Source organism: Pleurodeles waltl, chromosome 4_2 (assembly GCF_031143425.1).
Source record: "Pleurodeles waltl isolate 20211129_DDA chromosome 4_2, aPleWal1.hap1.20221129, whole genome shotgun sequence".
In the NCBI taxonomy this organism is placed as follows: domain Eukaryota; kingdom Metazoa; phylum Chordata; class Amphibia; order Caudata; family Salamandridae; genus Pleurodeles; species Pleurodeles waltl.
Window position 1 is genome coordinate 872,919,647 of NC_090443.1, and position 17,730 is coordinate 872,937,376.

Here is a 17,730-nt window from a genome sequence, read left to right on the forward strand (position 1 = left end):
GTGTCTGAGTGAATGCACAAGGAGCTGTCAACTAGACCCAGCCAGATGTGGATTGTAAGGCACAGAAAGATTTAAGTGCAAGGAAATGCTCACTTTCTAAAAGTGGTATTTCTGGAATAGTAATATTAAATCCAACTTCACCAGTCAGCAGGATTTTGCATTACCATTCTGGCCATACTAAATATGACCTTCCTACTCCTTTCAGATCAGCAGCTACCACTTCAATAATGTATGAGGGCAGCCCCAATGTTAGCCTATGAAGGGAGCAGGCCTCACAGTAGTGTAAAAACAAATTTAGGAGTTTTACACTACCAGGACATGTAAACTACACAGGTACATGTCCTGCCTTTCACCCGCACAGCACTCTGCCCTAGGGGTTACCTAGGGCACCCAGTAGAGGTGACTTATATGTAGAGAAAGGGGAGGTTTAGGCTTGGCAAGTACTTTTAAATGCCAAGTCGAGGTGACAGTGAAACTGCACACACAGGCCTTGCAATGGCAGGCCTGAGACAAGGTAAAGGGTCTACTTAAGTGGGTGGCACAACCAGTACTGCAGACCCACTAGTAGCATGTAATCTACAGGCCCTAGGCACATATAGTGCACATTACTAGGGACTTATAAGTAAATTAAATAGTCCAATTGGGTATGATCCAAAGTTACCATGTTTAAAGGGAGAGAGCATATGCAATTTAGCACTGGTTAGCAGTGGTAAAGTGTGCAGAGTCTAAAAGCCAGCAAAAACAGTGTCCAAAAAGTGGAGGGAGGTAGGCAAAAAGTTAGAGGTGACCACCCTAAGGTATGTCAGGTCTAACAGCAGGCTACACCCCAGCCCCTTTGTGTCACTGTCTGGAGAGAGGTGCCCTGTCAAACTAACCCAGACAGTGAATCCACAAATAGGCAGAGTCACAAAAATTGTTCAAGAAAGAAAATGCCCGCTTTCTAAAAGTGGAATTTTCAAACACACAATCTCAAAACCAACTTTACTAAAAGATGTACTTTTAAATTGTGAGTTCAGAGATCTCAAACTCCACATGCCTATCTGCTCCCAAAGGGAATCTATGCTTTAATCATGTTTAAAGGCAGCCCCCAGGTTAATCTATGAAAGAGATAGGCCTTGCAAAAGTGAAAAACGAATTTAGCAGTATTTCACTGTCAGGACGTATAAAACACATTAGTATATGCCCTACCTTAACCATACACTGCACCCTGCCCATGGGGCTACCTTGGGCCTACCTTAGGGGGTGTCTTATGTGTAGGAAAAGGGGAGGGTTATGCCTGGCAAGTGGGGACACTTGCCAAGTCGAATTTATAGTTTAAAACTGTACACACAGACACTGCAGTGGCAGGTCTGAGACATGATTACAGGGCTACTTATGAGGGTGGCACAACCAGTGCTGCAGGCCCACTAGTAGTATTTGATTTACAGGCCCTGGGCACCTCTTGTGCACTTTACTAGGGACTTACCAGTATATCAAATATGCCAATCATGGATAAACCAATCAACAGTACATTTTACACAGAGCGCATATGCACTTTAGCACTGGATACCAGTGGTAAAGTGCTCAGAGTTCTAAAGCAGACAAAAACAGGTCAGGAAAAATAGGAGGAAGGAGGCAAAAGGTTTAGGGATGGCCCTGCAAAAAGGGCAAAGTCCAACAAAGACAGTTTTTATATACCTGCACGGTCTGTGAAGTCTCACTTGTGCCGCTCAGCATGGTTGTGGTGGGTAAGTGCTGTGCTTTACACATTGCCTCTGTGATAAGCCTGACTGCTCTATGCCAACTGCCCAAGGGTGAGCGCAGGTTATACAATGAGTGTAATCACCCACTCCTGACAGGAGTAGCAAGATTCTGCCTGGCTGGGGCCTTGTCACAGTCAACCAGAATGTGCCGCCTCCAACAATGTTTTTAGCACATCAATATTTGGCACTATATACTTTCAGCTTTTGTTTATGATACACGTCTTTCAACTAAGTTCACCATCTGTTGTAGACCTTCCGTTGGTCCGTTGTGGTAACTTGGCCATCACGGATCTCCCAGACATCAGTGTGGCAGGAATTTCACCTGTCGTTGAATGAGGAGTTGACAGATAAGTTCAAAGAGTAGCATGGAAAGCAGACTTCAGATTAAGCTACTCCAGTTTAGCATCCTGGACAGTCTTTTTAAGTGTGCTCATAAAGCGTTCAACAACACCATTTGCTTGTGGCCAAAGAGGTGTGATTTTCCAATGCTTCACATTGAGATGAGTAAGAAAGTCTCATAATTCTAGACTGTTGAAAGGCAAACCATTGTCAGACTTTAGGATTGAAGGAACACCCAATATTGCAAAAATGCCTTCTAATCTCTCAATGATGTTTTCTTGAGTAATTGATGAGAGAACTTCTAATAGTGGAAAACTGGAGTATTTACCAATAATCACCATCAGGTAATGTCCATTGCCAAGAGAACCAAAGAAATAGACAGCAATGCTTTTCCATCCATGTTTTGGTAAATCTGACATGTTCAAAGTTTGTTGAGTGATTTTGAGGGATAAGCAATTGCATAAGTGACAGGCCAAATCTCTTGCATCAAGATGAGGAAACCACACTCGGTCTCAAAGAGCTTGTTTAAGGGGAACAACTTCTCAATGTCTTTCCTGGGCTATTTCAATTACTTGATGTTGCAGACTCTCTAGTATGACAATTCTTGAACCTCATAAGACAATACCTTCTTGAGTAATGGACAGTTCATCTGTTACATTCTTGAACTTCTGATATTCTCTGTCACGTGTGAGAGGTCAAGTGTGCTGTTTTCAGGACTGACGTCCAATACCGACCTTTAGTATCAACATGTCACTGTTTTTTCTTGTTGCAGTAATAATTAGTTGCAAAGAAATAGCGGCAAGAGTGTTTGACTTTACGATGAAATTAATGTAGGCTTCAGGTGCTTTGGAAGGGGTACAATGACACTGTACTGGCACTCATGAAATGTAGTTAGCAAGGTTTTGGTCTTTCCCTTGTCGGTGCACAATAGTGTAATAATATTCCTGTGGTCACATACCCCAGTGCTCAATTCTGGGAGGCATCTTGGCTTTTGGATTGCCAACGATGGTAAGCAATGCTTGATGATCAGTCACAAGAGCGAAACGTTTTCCATAGAAAAATCATGGAAATGTTCACAAGCCCACACTAATGATAAACTTTCTTTTTCAGGTTGTGAATAGGCACATTCAGTTTGTGACAAACGTTTGTTTTCATATGCCACAATATGCCTTTGAGCATTTGGGTGTCTGTTGTGTTGGGCAAGTACCGCACCAACCCAACCAGGCCTGCATCAACAACATCTGTATATAGCTTTGCATCAAAGTAGGCCATTTCAGATGCGTTCTCCATTGCATATCTGATTTTATAAAAACTTTGTTTGCATTCTTGTGACCAGTAAAATGGAAAATGTATTTTTGTTAAGTCTCTTAAGGAAGCATTTACTGTGGCAAAGTCACATATGTATTTAGAACAGTAACTGACCATGCCAAGGAATGAACGTAACATGGTAAAATCTTGTAGTGGAGTGATAGCTGACAAAGCCTGTATCTTAGCTGGATCAGGCTGCATACCCCCATTAGGAGAGATATGTCCAAAGAATTTAAGTTTTGTTTTGTGGAACTCAAATTTTTTTGCATTCAAAGTTAGAACTGCATCAGCAAGTAGTTGACAGACGTGTTTAAGAGCTTTGTCATGTTCTTTTTGTGTAGCCCCAAAGACTAATATGTCATCGCTGTTATTGAAAGCATTCATTGTCTGAGTGTTCCTGACAAACAACCATCTACACCTCTGAGATGTATGACTTCTTCGTCATTGAATTTATTGAACTTACAATGTTTAATGAGCATGTCAAGTTTCTCAACAAATTTTTCGATTGTTTCACCACTCTGTCTTTCCTGACTGAAAATATATCTTTTATAGTTGACATTCAGCATTGGATTGAATTTGAGATTTAGGGCCTCATTTATGAGGCTCTTGTGCCACCGTGGCATCATTTTTTAAAAATGCTACAGCGACACAGAACAGTCCCCCATCCTGCACCATATTTACAAACTGGCACAATGGTACCAGTACGCCAGTTTGTACACCCTTGCGCCACATTATACATGTTCCAGGTATAATGTATGCAAGGGAGGCATTCCCCCACTAGGAGGCCCTTAGGAATTGCGCAGTGAAATCTACAAGATTTCACTATGTCATTCTAGCATCTAGCTCAGGGAAGGCGTTAAAGTGATGTTGTGCTTATTTCTATGGGCCTCCCCACACTTTGCTGGACTAGCGTCAACATTTTTATGGTAGCCCAGCAAAGCACCACAACTGCGTCAGAAACTCTGACACAGCTGGGCTAACGAGCTCCATGGTGCGCTGTATTGTACATACTGAGCTACCATGTTGTGGGTGGTGCAAGCAAACTGGTGCATCGTGAGAGATACACCAGCTTGTACTAAATGAGGCCCTAAATGCTTTGATTTGATGGTATGATACTTCATCAGCATGTGGTATTTTCTTTACTACTTCTCTTATTCCTTCACCAGCAAGATACTTGAGGTATTTGACAATCTTTTTGTTATCTGTCTCTTCCAGTGCATCGATAAAATCATCAAATGTTTGTAACCAGGCAGTCCATCGGCCACCAATGTTTTGCTTTTGGGTTGCATCAAATGGTAGTGGTGGTTTCAAGAAGGAGGCAGAATTATAACCTGTGGAACTTTCTACTGTCAGGAGCGGAGCTTGCTCTGGCAACACCTGCTGCCCAATGGACTGGCACCTTCATCAAGCACTAACTGCATGCCTCTACCTGAGTCATCATGCCCACTCTCTGGCTGTGAGGTGCTGTATTCTTCTTTAGCAGTGAGCAACATCTTTGTTTCTTGCATAGGTTCTTCACCCTTCTCTCCTCCTTGCATTGTATGTAATGAACCTGGTTTTCACTGCCTTTAGCATTTCTTTGTACTCAGCTGTTACTGCCTCTTGCACTTCTCTGTACCTGGTGATCGCTGTGTTTAGCCTTATCATTCCATATATCTTATAGCTCTGTGTTGCATTGTGGCACGGTACTACTTTCACAGCCTCAGCAGCAGGTTCCTGGGCAATAACCCACACATTTCTCTGTAGGACCTATGTCTTCTACGAAAGCTTGGCACTGGCTGTTGTGGTGACATGACTCCACATACACCAAACCTCGATCTTCACTTCGACTGAAGTGTGAATGGCATGCACAAGCAGTTTGCTGGACCACGTCAACCTCTCTGGAAGAGCACTGTCAGTTCTTCAGGTTACATATCCACTATTTTGTCGCCACTTGTAGCATCCTCCCCAGCCAGGGTACTCATAAATAAACATAACACATGGAGCTTGGTCTTACATGTCTTTATTCTTCTGCGTGCAAGTGCAAACTCTACATTCTAAACAGGAAATTGATTCACCACACCCTAACACTTACGTCATAGTTATATGGAATCCAACAGGAACCAAAAGGGTCCCATCATCACAAACTCATAAGACACTACTCCCACTAGCAGGTGACAAATGTCAATGTGGCATTATTATTTTTTTACCAGAAGCAGTGTGTTCCATGCATCTGTAGACAAACTTGAGTGTTTTTGCAACACACATATTCTTGTAGCTTCCATCTCATCCTAGGGGATTCCCACTGCTACAAACCACTAAAATAACTGGTGTCTTTATAACAAATCTTGATGGTAAATTATAATCACAGTTCTACTGTGGCCCTAGAAGTGTGAACTGTGCTGAAGTGTTGATGAATTGGTCTTTACAATGATGATGGTGGAACTGAGAAACTACATGAGCATTTTTCAAGCATTCCACATATCCCACACAATACTCCTGTTTTTCTCGTACTAATAGACAGCCCAAAAGTCTGCTCTTTGGCCCTTTTGCTCTCTCCTCTCTAGTGTGTATCTACAAAACGTGTTGACTACGTGTTTGCTATGCATTTTATATGACTAGCACTCTACTTGAAAGAGGCAGGAATGGGAAATGAAAGGAAGTGAAAGATGGCAGGAGTACACGTACAAACACATAGCCACAATTTTTGAAATACCTATAACAAGCTAAGAACTTTCTACCAGTCTCCTAGGGTTTCTTATGGTATGGCCCTATGTCCCTATGTTTTCAATTTACAAGCGGGAGAACCTCCCTTGTCTCAGACCCTACAAACACACATGGGGAAGTTCTTAATTACAAGTGGCCCAAGATCCATTGACAATTGGGTTGTAGCATCTACTTTTTGCTTCCATTATTTAAATGGCATCAGAGAAGGGTAGAAAGTCGCCTCAAACTCATCTAGGAAGGTTTAGGTTTGGTACTTGTACTTTCATCGGCAAGCTGTGTGGTCTTTTTACACTCAAGTTTAAAACATCATTACCCTGTTCTGTCATAACATTAGTGTTAAATTCTGTGAGGTACCAAACGGGAGTACTACTTTGGCAATCAGTTTGATATTCATCCATAATGAGAAGTATTATTTATTTGACAATACTGCTGCCAGGGCCGGTTTAGGGCGGTGGGAGTGGTGTTGCTGCACCGTGTGCTGACCTCAGGGGGGTGCTGTGTTTAGCAATGACTTGCGAAACTTGCGATTTAAAAGCACCTGCTGAAAAGTCCCTTGTGCGTCCAGCCTTCAGGAAACAATTAAAATGTCAATATGCCTCTTGTGATTAATGTTCCTGCTATGAATAGAAATGGGAGTTTTGTCTAGCAACAGCTTTGACTCACCATAAAGTAGCATAGAAGGTTAATATGCCTGCTGCAAAGAACAGAACTACATTTTATGTGGATAGCTGAGTGGATTAGTAAAGCCACCTATTACTGGCGCTTTTAAAACAAATGAATGTATGTGAAAGGGGGGCTATGGAGAGATGAGGGGCACATATGCTATGTGTAGTGAGTGAATCCGAGAAGAAAGTAATGGGGTGGGGGAGTGCCAAAAAATGCTGTCACACAGGGGGCCACCAGCGCTAAAGCCGGCCCTGGCTGTTGCAGAACCTGTGTAAAATTAACTAAGTTTATGCAAACCTCCAAAGACCAACTTTCTTCTAGAGACTATTCCAGGACTGACTTTCTTAGAGCTTAGCAGCTCGTTGATTGTAATTTAATGGCTAAGCAATGATATACATTAGTAAGCACAGTTCTGATTATGCATTGAAATCCCTACAGCTGCATTTAGCCTTTTCATACAGCAATATCCTGCCTGGAATTATATTCTTTTGTGCCAGTGGGATCTTTATTTATTGATTTTGTTACAGGGGCTTGATTTTTTTTTGTATTTTCTGCTCCCTGCCAGGAAGAAAATACCTACAAAATTGACACCTAGCAGCAGATATTGCAGCCTCGGTGGAATCCCTGGGAGAGCTCCCTGTGATGCTGTGTGGGCTCGCCGACTCACTGTATTCCACCGTATTATTATCCGAGCAATTTAACTCTGTCAGTCTGAACAGTATGCGGGCCGCAATCCCCTCTGTCCTCTGACTGACATGCTTTCATTAAGTGAGGATGGAACAGTGAGTAAAAACATAACAATTTCAATGAAAAAATAGCTCTGAAGTATTACTGACTCTCAGATTTTCTGAGAAGGTTCAGGTATCCATTTTCCTGTAACTTAGAAAACGTCATGGAGATAAATTCATTAAAAAAACAAGCACTGGCTAAGCCAATGGGTCTGCATTGGTTGCTTTATTTGACATGGCCAGTGCTTATTTTCTATCTAAATGTTTTTGCATGAAAACATGAGTCACACGAGTGTCCCGGTGGCAGCGCTGGAGGCCTGCCGGCCCTCACCTAAGTAAATAATGCATTGCCTAAGAGCCAAAATATGTTTAATGTAAAAAGCATATTGCAACAGTTCAAATAAGTTTCTGAAGGGAAGTACTTACTGTGCGGATATGTACAGTGCGCCCACAGTCAGCCGGTGACGTTATGAAACGTGTGGGGCGCCCCTGCAAAATACATGGAGGTGACCCTCCACACTGCGGACCCCATTAGAACCTCTTAGTGCAGGGGCCCGCTGTCCGTGCATACAGCGGGAAGGGGCCCCCCGGAGCTCGGTGCACCCCTGCACCTCGGGGGCTGTGGGGGCTATTGTTACGCCACTGCAGTCAGGTAAGCCGATGGCTGAAGAGGTCTGACCCTTTACATTGTTATTAAAAACAAGAGGTCTTGGCTAACGTCATAAATAAACGAGGTAGCAGAAGTGATATTCGACCCCCCCTCTGACCGCCAGTGCATCCACAGACTTGACCCAGAGCTCCTCAGTCACCGCTTAGTGGCCATTGATGGGAAGGGCTGGAAACTATAGACCGTAAACAAGGCTCTGTGTTCAATGTATTAGTGGCCATGCCACTCCTCAATGTGGCAGTAGGGCTGGGAATGGGTGCACGTCCTGTGGAATCAGCCTGTTAAGATCACTCGGTGTTATAATTCATTATATCTAAATTATTGATTATACAGTTATTTGTGATTTAAAAGGTTGATACTTGTCTCAAAGCATGTTCATAAATAAATAAACAACCAGACTTTTAAATCCCTGTTCACTCCATGTTCCTTCTGCTGCCTTCAAGACCCACGAGACCAGGTACAGTGAGGGGCGTGCCAGAGTAACCAAACGGGAACTAAGGCTAAGGAGCTAAGGGCCATATGTACGAACACTTTTTCCCATAGACACAGAATGGGTAAAAACCTTTGCTACATCTGGCCCTAAGGAACTGAGGCTCCCCTTGGCTGCCCGAATTAATGGCCATGGAAAATTTGTGTTCTGCATTTATATCATAAAGGCTTTTTTTATGATCTTTAACTGTGCAACAGAAGAGGGAACATTTATTTTCACCATGAGACCACCAGATATTACAATCCAGGCGTGAATATGGATCATGTCAAACAGCTCTTTGGCTTGAAAACATTTGCTTTGTGCATGAAGTAATGCACTGGCTTAACTTCAGACTATATTAAAAAAATGTTATAAACCTATCACTGTTTTTGCCTGATATCCCTCCAGGTGTTAGGCTTAAGGTTATGGAGCATTTACAGTTGTATTTTCCTTCCCGGCCTGGGGACTTATTTTCTTGACTTCCACCCCTTGCATTGCAACTGTGCAACATACTCGGATGGTAAACCTGCAATCTTGCTTGTCAGGAAATGAGCTCTGAATCTGACGAGGCAGCATTATCACCAGTGCTTAATTTGTGTTGGTGTTTTCCGGTGCTGGGCACTGGCACTTATTTTTGAGGGCCGGCACTATTTTTTCTGCCTCAAGCATTTACTGTGAGCAAAAGACAAATATGGCAAAGATGGTTGAAGAGAAAAACGAAAAAGCGTCACAAAGGGAGAAAGGTGCTAGAGTGAGCTGAAGGGGCAGGGAGTGACTGTAAAAGGATTAAAGAGGCTCGAGATGGTTTCAGGATCACGCTGCCTCGGTATTCCGTGCTCGTACATTCAATTGCAGCAGCCGCGTGTTTCAGAAGAGAACTTTGAACACCGCCACCTGCACGTTTTTATTGACAAATTAAGCACTGATTATCAGGTGCACAACAAAGGACTATTTAATACTCCGAGAGCCAAAGGAAGGAGTTGTTGCAACACCCCACAAAACCTCTAGAAGAAGGAAGCCGTGAGATTTACACTGGTGAATGTGACTCGGTGAGGATAAAGGACGGAAATGGACATTTCCTAAAAGGGCTATAACAAGAGAATTCAAACTGGCGTAGAGTTTACCCGATGAGTCGCCTGAAGCCGTACTACTGTGCATGCAAGTGATTGCGGAAGTTACCAAAATTATGTGAATCAGGGCCCAAGTAAATGCGTTGGCGCATTTGGTAAAATGTTCTATTCTGGTCTTAACGTTTGGCAGTGAACTGGCAACTCAAAAGAAGAGGAAACAAATTCTGAAATTCTTTTTGGCAACATTACACGCAAACTGTAGGTAAATTGTGAGGAGGTTCGTTACATTGCCCTATCCAAGTAATGACCATATGCTTTGGAGATACACTGCTTGTCTGACAAGCAAACCAAGAGCCCTTCCTTGGTTGTCTGCTTCCGCTGGGAGGCAAGTACCACCCGAAGAGAAGGCTGCCTCTGAATAAAAAATGAGGAAATCAATAGAGATTGACAAGGACATCTTTTTCCATCTGGAGCCGGGTGAGTAAGGGATTACCGAGAAGTGGATTTTCTTATGACTGTCTAACCTTGTTGTAGTCTCAGGGTTGAACACGGCAGTTCTTTATTTGTCGGCTCCAACATGTAATTCATACAAAGGATGGCAGGTTACTGACCTGAGAAGCAGCTTGGCATCAATCCATGTGTCACTTTTCTGTACGCAAGGTCAGTGACTCTTCATCATCACCCTCTGGAAACTGCAGTGTAAAAAACAGCTGTTTTCGAGAGTGAGAATCATGTAGCTGATGTGTTTTAAAGCACTGCTCAAATGCAGGGAGAAGTTGAGACCAGCAGCGCTGCACTGCAGTGCAAACCCTTATCCAGGCTTCATTCTCAAGCAGCATCCCTAGCTGGAGGCCACTACATCACTATACTAGTTTGAGCTGATACAATAGCTCGATTAAAAAAATGAACTTTTCTTCTGGCTATTTTTTTGCTTCTTAATCGCTTCGCAGCTAGGCCTTCAAGCACCCCCACCCCTGCTTACCCCTGCTAAGCCTTTGATTGGCCATTGGGGGTAGTTCACGCTTAGGCCTCCATAACCTTTTGTCCACTTAAGCTATCCACGCCAAATTTGCTTCCTTTTTTTCAAACATCGTAGGGATTCTAGAGGTACCCATGGTTTGTGGATTCCTCTGGAGGGATATGAGAAATTAACTAAAATATAGCTAGATTTTGTTCTTTTGGGAAAATGCAAAAAAAGTGCTGCTGAAGAAAGTGTCTGTGTTTTTTTCCTGCAAATGGCACCAACAAAAGGATTGTGATGATAACATTACCATCTTTTCAGCTTCCAGGAACAGCCAGCCTTCATTCAGAAAACCACATTTTCTAACACATTTTTGGCATTTACTGGGAGATAGACAATTGTCTCTATTTTTTGTGCTGGAACGGGTCTGAAACCCATGGTGGATTCCAGAAAGCTATACACTATTCTGAATCCAGCAAAGGGTCATTTGTGTAGATCCTTCAAGGTTTTCCCAAAGAAAATAAGCGTTGAAATAAAAACAAATTGAAAATTAGTAGGAAAACAGGGGCATTTGTAATAAAGTTCTCATTTGTAACTTCTATCACAATGGCCGATTCACAAAAGCTATACACCATTACATCTGCTAGACCCTTGTGGTTGTGAGGATATATGGCGTCTGTAGGTTTTTTAAGAACCCAAGGTACCCAGAGTCAATAACTAAGCTGTAGCCTGCAATTAGTTTTCACTGTGTACTGGGTATAGAACAATTCATATGGTAAAATATAAATTGTGAAAAGTAGGTATCAAGGAAACGTATGTATTTTCCAAATGGGCATAAGATATAGAATTTAGAAAAAGGGGTACCCATACTAGCAGGTGACTTAGGAGGTAATTCTCAAAATTACTTCTTTCTTACACATTGTCTTACATTTGGAAGGTGCAAATGCAGAGAAATACAGTTGGTAATAACACTGTTCTACTATTCTTTGTTCCTGAGTCTCCCAATAGAAATGCTACCTCACTTGTGTGGGTAGGCCGAGTGCCCTCGTCAGGAAATGGCCCAAAAGCCGGCATGGGTACATAACATTTTTCCACACAAAACTGACCTGTTTTTTATCAAAGTGGGTAGCTGTAGCTTTTGGGCCCTACCTCAGCTGGCACATAGGCAAACCTATCAAACCTATATATTTTTGAAGACTAGACACCTGGAGGAATCCATGGCTCTCACCAGGTTTTTTTACACAGAATCTCTTGCAATCCTCAAACCTTGACTAAAAAGCAAATTTTGCTCACATTTCTATCATGGAAAGTTCTGTAATCCGCACAGAACCACAAACTTACTTCCATCCAGCATGTGCCTAAGTCTTCTGATGAGAATGGTACTTTACTTTTGTGGATAGGCCTAGTGCCCCGGACTGGAAATGGCCCAAAACACAACATGAATACATAAAATTGTTCTAGGCAAAACTCAAACCTCAAACTTTGACTAAAAAACATATTTTCCTAAAATGGCTATGATGGAAAGTTCTGAAATCTGCACAGAGCCACACTTCCTTTCACCCAGCACTCTCCTAAGTATTCAGATGAAAATGGCTCCTCACTTGTGTGGGTAGGTCTAGTGACAGGAAACGGCCTAAAATGGCACATGGATGCAACAGATTTTTCAACGCAAAACTGACTTGTTTTTTGCAATGTGGGTTGCTGTCATTTTTGGGCCCTATCACAGCCAGCACCTAGGGAAACCTAGCAAACCTGTAGATTTTTGAAAACTAGTCACCAGTGGAAATCCAGGGAGGGGTGACTTGCGTGCATCCCATTAGGTTTTTTTTTTTACCCACAATCCCTTGCAAACCTCAAAGTTTGCGTGAAATCACACATTTTCCTTACATTTCTGTGATGGAAACTTCAGTGATCTGCAGGAATCCACAAAATTCCTACCACTCAGCATTGTCCCACTTGTGCCAATAAAAATGCTGTGCCACTTGTGTGGGTGGGCCTTGTGCCGCAACAGGAATGGATCAAACCAAGGACAAATGGAAGTCTTTGCATTGGGACTCCTATTGACATCAGTTGGACCTATTCCTGTTGCTGGAACTACGCCCAACCAAACAAGTGACACAGCAATTTTATCATCAGAAGTGAAGCAATGCTAGGTGGTAGGGATTTCTGCACATTCCGGAAGTTTTCATTGCAGAAGCGTGAGGAAAAATGTGTGTTTAAGGGGGGGGGGGGCAGAAAGACTGTTTCCCTTTTTTGAGGGAGAGGGTGTTGGCATGGCCATGCCCATGCTGGGCAGCCCCCACCAATACAAATAAAAAAAAAGTAATTCCTGGTGTCTAGTGGGCTTTCTGCTCCGAGTGGGGGGGGGGGGGGCAGAAATACTGTTTCCCTTTTTTTTGGGGTGTGGGGTCGAGGGTATGGCCATGCTCATGCTGGACAGCCCAAATACAAATTTAAAAAAAGTAATCCCTATTGTCTAGTCGGCTTTCTGCCCCCTGGGGGGAGTGCAGATGGGGTAATTCCTCTGTTCTGGCCCCCTGAGGGAGCAGAAGTCTGTTCCACTTTTTTTTTGGGTTGGATGGGTTATGGCCATGCCTACCCTGCGCAGCCCCCACCAATACAAAAATAAGTAATCCCTGGTGTCTAGTGAGGTTTTTGCCCCCCCCCCGGGGGCAGAGGGCAGAAAGACTGTTTCCCTTTTTTGGGGGGCATGACCATGGCAATGCTGGGCAGCCCACGCCCCTACAAATAAAGAAACAGTAATCCCTGTTGTGTAGCGGGATTTCTGTCCCTCCGGTGGAGGCAGATGGGGTAATTGCCCTCATCTCCCCCCGATGGGGGAAAGACTGTTTCCCTTTTTTTGGAGGGGGGCATGGCCGTGCCCATGCTGGGCAGCCCCCTACAAAAATAAAAAAGAATCCCTGGTGTCTAGTGGTTTTCTGCCCCCTCCCCTGGGGGTAGATTGGACTAAAAATAGGGCAAATCTGCCCTGGGGGAGCAGAGAATAGCCACAATACTGTCCCCATAAGGGGTGGGGGCAGAAAACGAGCAAAGTAATGCTCCCATTATAGGGAGCAGCCCTTGCCAAAGGGGCTGCTCTCTTCCAGAAAAATAAATCCCTGGTGGCCTAGTGGAGTGGATCCCATCTTGGGTATCACCCTCCTTGGGTTATCCTCAAGCAGGGATCCACATGTTAAAGGTACCATTGGAAAGGGGATATTCCCCCTGTTCCAGCGATACCTCTCCCGTGTATGTTGGTGCTCAGGGGGCTGAGATAGCCACACAAGCACCAAAGCAATGAAAGTGAAATGAGCTGATTAGCTCATTTCACTTTCATTGTAATGGCGTCAGTGCGCTATGCGCAGCAATCATCATTGCAGTGAAAGAAAGAAAATGCCTTGGGCAGCTGGGTAGGGAAGAAATGAAATCTCTCTGCTGTTTACAACAGAGGGATTTTGTGGTCATGCGATGAGGATGGAATGGTTCTGTCCACGGCAGATGACCACCGTTGCTCATGACAGAACCATTCCGTCATGAGCACCGAAGTGGGTTAAAGCCCTCCTCCTTAGTACTTGTTCCCTTTTCCCTTTTTAATTAAAGACCCTCTTCCCTGCCTTCCATGCCCTTTTTTATACTCTGACTCTGGCGTTACCTCCTTTTTTTTTCTCGAAAACTCCTTATGCCCTCTCTTACATCACTCTGTTTTTTCTTTTTGCAAACCTACTCCTGCATCACTCCCATTTGTTTTAACAAACACCTTACTCACACTCTTGGTTTACCCCCCTATTCTTGAAAACTCCCTAACTCCCACTCTTGCTTTATTCCTTTTTTTACAGACCCCTTACTTCTCCTCTGAATGTACTCATTTTTTGATTAAACTAACTCCTTTTAGCCCGCCCAGCTTCCTTTTTTCATAAACCCCCTTTACCCACTCCTGCTTTATTTCCTTTCTTTTAGCAAAGAAACTGTTGGACCTGGCCCTTTCTCCAGGATCACCCCCAAAACGTTTTGCCTTCGCTTCCCTCACTTTTTTTGAATCCATTTTCATTAACGTTTAGAACTTTGTGCACTTTACCGCTGCTGACCTGTGCTAAAGTGCCTGTGCTCTCTCCCTAAAGCAAGGTCAAATTGGCTTATACCTGATTGGCACATTTAATATACTTGTACGTCGCTGATATACGATACTACATGTACCCAGGAACTATACATTAAATGTACAACTGGTGGTCCTGCAGCACACTTTGTGCTACCCACTAAAGAGCGCTTTAAAACATTTTTTCAGGCCTACCATGGCAGCCTGCAGTGCAGTTTTAAACTGCCATTTCGATCTGCTAAAATAAACATTTTGCCAGGCCTAGACCTTCCTGTTTAATACTTATTAGCAACCCCTAAGTTATGCCCTAAAGGGTCAAAATGCTGGGCGCATGGCATTTAAAAAGTAAGACATGTGTTAAAGTTTTTTATGTCCTGGTAGGGAAAATCTTCTAAAGTCATTTTTCATTACTGTAAGGCCCATGTCTCCTAAAGGCTAACACCAGGTTACAATATTTCAATCAATAAGTACTAACGTTGGATTGGGAGCAGGTAGAGATATGCTGTTTACACTCAAATTCATTGTAATTTAAAATAGTTTTTAATGGTAAAGTTGGATTCTACATTACAATTTTTAAAATGCTACTTTTAGACAGTTGACATTCTCCTGCCCACAAGTTTCTGAGGCTTTCTAGTAGGGTCCAGCTGCCAAGGCCTGTTAATGGCTCCCCATTGAGAAAGAGTATTAGACCCAGGCAGTGAATAATGAGACATACGTGTAAATGGGAAAGGGCCTTCCTGACAGAATGAAGTGGCTGGGGTGGAGTTGTACCCTGCAACACTTACACTTCAAAGGGCTTTGTCTCCAGCACACACAAAGGAACTGACACCTGGCATGCCCTGCCCTTTTTCACAGCAGAAAGTTTGAAACCCTGACTAGGAGAAGATGAAGATATTTCTAAAATCAGTGGTGGGGGTAGGACAAGGAGTCCCCCACACAAAGGCTGGCACCAGGTATAAAAGGAGGTCCATGAGAACCATTTTTCAGTACACTCCTGGACATCTAGAAGATTCAGAAGGTCTGTACTGCCTCCAGAAGGACGTCTTTGCTGCTTGAAGGACTGTTTTACTGTCTGAAAAAGGAGGGGATCTTCTTGCCTTCATCGCAGGCTACACAGAGTGACTCTACTGGTCTGTTAGCTGGCCTACTGTGTGAGCTACAGGGACATAACAAGATTGCAAAGGCATCCCTTTAAATGTTCAGCTGGCCTGCTGCAACTGGGCCTTACTGGACTTGACTGATCCCGTCTTCTGGCCTCTGATGGAGTGAGTGCTGACCGCCAAGACTTGCCTTCGACCTTGGCTGGTATCAGTGGAAGTTCCTCCAAGATGAAAAAGGTGAAAATCCTGAAGTTGGCCTCCTCTACCATGAACAAAACTCTTTGCGCCAGTCTTGAGAATGTAACCCTTCAGCAAGGACTATCTTGGTCCTACTTTTCGGCTCATGCTCCATCATGGTCAGCCTGAACTTGTGACGTTTCCTCAGTCTAGTCCCACCAGATAACCTTGGGTGCCAATTTGTGCTATTAGTGCTATTTTCACAAAAGACTATCTACAGATTAGATTTTTGTCATTCTGGTATATTAAGTTTTTAAAATGTACTCTATTTTTCTAAATTGGTTAGGGACTTTTATTGGGTTGTCCTTTCACATTATTACTGTTTGTGGACTGTATAAATACTTTAAGCATTGCCTCTAAGTCTGATTGCTTTTGTGCCATGCTACCACAGGGTTAAGCACAAGGTAATTTAGAGACTTTTTTGATTCTCCCTGACAAGGATTGTGGTTGCTGACTGAATGTGGCTTCCACTTTCATCAACCAATGTCTAATGTGAGACAGGGGCAATGCTGAAAGTTATGGCCAACTGCGATGGAGCGCAGCTTGGCTTCTCTTCACACTTAGAAGAATTTTAAAAGAGAAATGTCTGAAAAGGTAAAGTTCAGCAGGGCAAGGCAGCCACCAGTGTCCAAGGAAAAGATGCCTTCATCAGGGAGCCAGTGGGCGAAGCTGTGGTGAAGATTGCTACATTTGGACTCAGTCCCTTTTTTGGAAGTCAAAAATCTCTAGTGGGACAAAGTTTGTGGCTGTAGCTAATGAAGCTTCCACAAGGCGAAATACCCCTTCCGCACGGAGCTGCTGAACAGGGTTTGCTGCTACAAAAAAGACTGTAGTGGGAGCTACCGCAAATTCAGGCTGACTGGCAATGCACCTTGGGCAGATCAGCAAGCAGGTAGGTCCTGGTCTCCTCGATTCAACTATTCTTTCCCAAGGTTTGGATTTAGGCTTTCTTGGTACCTTTATCACCACTTGCAAGGGTCCAGGACTGGGTGGGCACCACTTGGAAGACAGGACTCACTTCCTGCTGCAGGGTACAGGTGCAGGATTCAAGTTGTTGGAGCTTTTTGTGTTCTTGTAGCTCAGAACAGGAGAGCAGTCAAGTAGCCCTTGAAGTCATTCTCGTAGTAGTCCTGAGTTCAAGAAGAAAGGCAGTCCTCTAGCAGCAGGCCAGTCTTTCAAGAGTTCAATGCAGGTCTCCAGCAGCCGAGCAGTCCACTGAAGAACAAAGCAGGCCTCAAGCAGCAGGACAATTGTCTGAAGTGCAGGGCAGGTCTTCTGAGTATCCTCGGCAGGTCCAGGAGTGAACTGAAGTGTGAGTCTGAGAGTCCTATGTTTATACCTGGTGCCAGCTTTGAAGTGAAAGAAACTGCTGGAGTCTTCCCCCAGAGATGGTTATGGAATTTCCTTTCTCCCTTCCTAGGCTCCAATGCATCTGGGGTGACAAAAAGATAGTGTGAAATTATTTGTGAGTGCTGAGGCACCTTCTTTGAAATGTAAGTGGGGCAGGAAACAGCTCCACCCCACACATCCTGACGGGGTGGCCCATCCTGCCAACACCAAGTCCCCCTTTATCTCATTGTCTGGGATGATACACAAAGGCCAACTGCCATGTTAAGCAAAGTCATGTGTCATGACTGTAGGCAC